Here is a 4,779-nt window from a genome sequence, read left to right on the forward strand (position 1 = left end):
TCGTCACCTCCATAAACGAGAAACATTTGCTTAGTCCTTTTCACGTACTTCAGAATATTCTTGACCGCCGTCCAGTGATCCACTCCTGGATTACTTTAAACCTGCCTGCCATACTTATGGCCAAGCTGACATCAGGTCTAGTGCACAACATTCCATACATGATAGAACCTATGGGTGAAGCATAGGGGACGGAACTCATTTGTTCTCTATCTTCCGCAGTTGCTGGGTACTGAGTCTTACTCAATTTTATACCTTGTAAGACTAGCAAGAATCCTTTCTTGTACTGTTCCATTTTGAACTTCTTCAAAACTTTATCAAGGTATTTGCTTTGTGAAAGTCCTATTAGGCTTCTCGATCTATCCCTATAGATCTTAATGCCTAGAATGTAAGCAACTTCTCCTAGGTCCTTCATAGAGAAACTTTTATTCAAGTAATCCTTTACGCTCTCCAAAAACTCCACGTTGTTTCCAATCAGCAATATGTCATCCACATATAATATTAGAAACGCCACAGAGCTCCCACTCACTTTCTTGTCAATACACGATTCTCCAACCACTTGTATAAACCCAAATGCTTTGATCACCTCATCAAATCGCTTATTCCAACTCCGAGATGCTTGCACCTGTCCATAAATGGACCGCTGGAGCTTGCATACTTTGTTAGCATTGTTTGGAACGACAAAACCTTCGGGTTGCATCATATACAACTCTTCCTTAATAAAACCGTTAAGGAACGCCGTTTTGACATCCATCTACCAGATTTCATAATCGAAAAATGCAGCTATTGCTAACATGATCCCGACGGACTTAAGCATCGCTACCGGTGAGAACGTCTCATCATAGTCAACTCCTTCAACTTGTGAAAAACCCTTTGCCACAAGTAGAGCTTTATAAACGGTCACATTACCGTCTGCGCCCGTCTTCTTCTTAAAGATCCATTTGTTCTGAATAGCCTTGTGGCCTTCAGTTAGTACTTCCAATGTCCATACTTTGTTTTCGTACATAGATCCTATCTCGTACTTCATGGGCTCCAGCCATTTCTTGGAATTTGGGCCCACCATTGCTTCTTCATAATTCGCAGGTTCATTGTTGTCTAACAACATAATTTATAAGACATGATTACTGTACCACTCAGGAGTAGTACGTGATCTTGTCGACCTGCGAGGTTCGTAGGAACTTGATCCGAAGTTTCATGATCGTCATCATCAACTTCCTCCTCAACCGGTCTCGCAATGACACGGGTTTCCCCTTGCCCTGCGCCACCATCTAGAGGGGTTAGAGGTTCTACAAACTCATCAAGTTCTATCTTCCTCCCACTCAATTCTTTCGAGAGAAACTCCTTCTCGAGAAAAGCTCTATTTTTAGCAACAAACACTTTGCCCTCGGATTTGAGATAGAAGGTGTACCCAACTATCTCCTTTGGGTAACCTATAATACGCACTTCTCCGCTTTGGGTTCCAGCTTTTCAGGATGAAGCTTTCTCACATAAGCACCACATCCCCAAACATTAAGAAACGACAATTTCGGTCTTTTGCCATACCACAATTCGTATGGTGTCATCTCAATGGATTTTGATGGTGCCCTATTTAAAGTGAATGCAGCTGTCTCTAAAGCATAACCACAAAACGATAACGACAAATCGGTAAGAGACATCATAGATCACATCATTTCTAACAAAGTATGATTACGACGTTCAGACACACCATTACGTTCTGGTGTTCCAGGCGGTGTCAACTGTGAAACAATTCCACATTGTCTTAAGTGAGCACCAAACTCGAAACTCAGATATTCACTCCCACGATCAGACGTAGGAACTTGATCTTATTGTTACGATGATCTTCAACTTCAGTCTGAAATTGCTTGAACTTCTCAAACGTTTCAGACTTGTGCTTTATCAAGTAGATATATCCAGACCTGCTCAAATCGTTAGTGAACGTGAGAAAATAACGATATCCGCCGCGTGCCTCCACACTCATCGGACCGCACACATCGGTATGTATGACTTCCAACAAGTCACTTGCACGCTCCATTGTTCCGGAGAACGGAGTCTTAGTCATCTTGCCCATGAGGCATGGTTCGCACGTGTCAAGTGATTCAAAGTCAAGTGACTCCAAAAGTCCATCGGAATGGAGTTTCTTCATGCGCTTTACACCAATATGACCTAAGCGGCAGTGCCACATAAACATGGCGCTATCATTGTTAACTCTAACTCTTTTGGTCTCAATGTTATTTATATGTGTATCATCGCTATCAAGATTCAATATGAACAATCCTCTCACATTGGGTGCATGACCATAAAAGATATTACTAATAGAAATAGAACAACCATTATTCTCTGACTTTAATAGAGTAACCGTCTCGCAATAAACAAGATCCGGATATAATGTTCATGCTTAACGGAGACACTAAATACCAATTATTTAAGTTCATAACTAATCTTGATGGTAACTAAAGAAAAACTGTGCCGACGGCGATTGCATCAACCTTAGAACCATTTCCCACGCGCATCGTTAGTTCATCCTTCGCCAGCCTTCATTTATTCCGCCGTTCCTGTTTCGAGTTGCAAATATGAGCAAAAAAACCGGTATCGAATACCCATGCACTACTACGAGAGCTAGTTAAGTACACATCAATAATATGTATATCGAATATACCTGATTTTTCCTTGGACGCCTTCTTATCATCCAAATACTTGCGGCAGTTGCGCTTCCAGTGACCCAGTCCCTTGCAATAATAACACTCTCTTTCAGGCTTAGGCCTAGCCTTGGGTTTCTTCATCAGATTGGCAACAGGCTTGCCGCTCTTCTTGGAGTTACCCTTCTTGCATTTGTCGTTTCTCTTGAAACTAGTGGTCTTATTGACCATCAACACTTCATGCTCTTTCTGGAGTTCTGAGTCTACGACTTTTAGCATCGCGAATAACTCACCGGGTGACTTGTTCATCACTTGCATGTTCAATACAAAACTCTTGTAGCTTGGTGGCAGTGATTGAAGAATTCTATCAGTCATAGCCTCTTGCGGAGTTCAATCCCCAGCTCAGCTAGACGGTTTGAGTATCCAAACATTTTGTGCACATGTTCACTGACACACGAATTCTCCTCCATCTTCCAAGCATAGAATTTATCGGAGGTCTCATACCTCTCGATCCGGGCGTTCTTCTGAAAGATAAACTTCAACTCTTGGAACATCTCATATGCTCCATGATGCTCAAAGCAACGTTGAAGTCCCGTCTTTAAGCCATACAAGACTGCACATTGAACTACCGAGTAGTCCTCCTTACGCGTTAACGTATCGTTCTTAACATCTTGGTCAGCCGTAGCGGGTGGTTCATCTCCTAGCGCAGCATTAAGTACATAATCCTTCTTCCTAGCTTGCAGGAGCAACTTAAGATTATGAGACGAGTCTACAATGTTGCTTCCATCATCTTTTAAGTTAGCTTTCTCTAGGAACGTATTAAAATTCAGGGTGACAGTTGCGTGAGCCATTGATCTACAACACAAATATTGCAAATTGGACTTAGACTATGTTTAAGATAATTAGTGTTTAATTAATCAAATCACTAATCAACTCCCACTCAAAAAGTACATCTCTCTAGTCATTTGAGTGGTACATGATCCGAATTCACTAACTCAAGTCCGATCATCACATGAGTTGAGAATAGTTTCAGTGGTAAGCATCTCTATGCTAATCATATCAACTATACGATTCATGCTCGACCTTTCGGTCTCATGTGTTCCGAGGCCATGCCTGCACATGCTAGGCTCGTCAAGTTTAACCCGAGTGTGCAACTGTTTTGCACCCGTTGTATGTGAACGTTGAGTCTAGCACACCCGATCATCACGTGGTGTCTTGAAATGACGAACGATCGCAATGGTGCATAGTCAGGGAGAACACAGTTTCGTCTTGAAATTTTATGGAGAGATCACCTTATAATGCTACCATCGTTCTATGAAAAATAAGGTGCATAAAACGATTAACATCACATGCAATTCATAAGTGACATGATATGTCCATCATATTGTGCTTCTTTATGTCCATCACCAAAGCACCAACATGATCTTCTTGTCACCGACGCCACACCATGATCTCCATCATCATCATCTCCATCAACATGTCGCAATCGAGGTTGTCGTGATATCTATGCTATTACTACTAAATCTAGGACCTAGCAATATAGTAAACGCATCTGCAAAACACAAACGTTAGTTCAAAGACAGCCCTATGGCTCCCGCCGGTTGCCGTAGCATTTATGTGCAAGTCGATATTAACTATTAGAACATGATTATCTCATATAACCAATATATCACATCACGTCATTGGCCATATCATATCACCAGCATAGCCTGCAAAAACAAGTTAGACGTCCTCTAATTTGTTGTTGCATATTGTACGTGGCTCCTATGGGTACCTAGAATGATCGCATCTTACTTACGCAAAAACCACAACGGAGATGTGCAAATTGCTATTTAACCTCTCCAAGGACCGCCTTGGTCAAAACCTATTCAACTAAAGTTGAAGAAACATGCACCCGCCAGTCATCTTTATGCAACGACGTGGCATCTAATTGATGAAACCAGTCTCTCGTAAGCGGACGAGTTATGTTGGTCCGGGCCGCTTCTATCCAACAATACCGCTGAATCGAGAAAATACTAAGGAGGGCAGCAAATCGAACATCACCGTCCACAAAACCTTATGTGTTCTACTCGAGATAACATCTACGCATGAACCTAGCTCATGGTGCCACTGTTGAGGAACGTTGCATGGGAAACAAAAAATTTCC

This window comes from Hordeum vulgare, chromosome 4H (genome assembly GCF_904849725.1).
Source record: "Hordeum vulgare subsp. vulgare chromosome 4H, MorexV3_pseudomolecules_assembly, whole genome shotgun sequence".
Classification (NCBI taxonomy): domain Eukaryota; kingdom Viridiplantae; phylum Streptophyta; class Magnoliopsida; order Poales; family Poaceae; genus Hordeum; species Hordeum vulgare.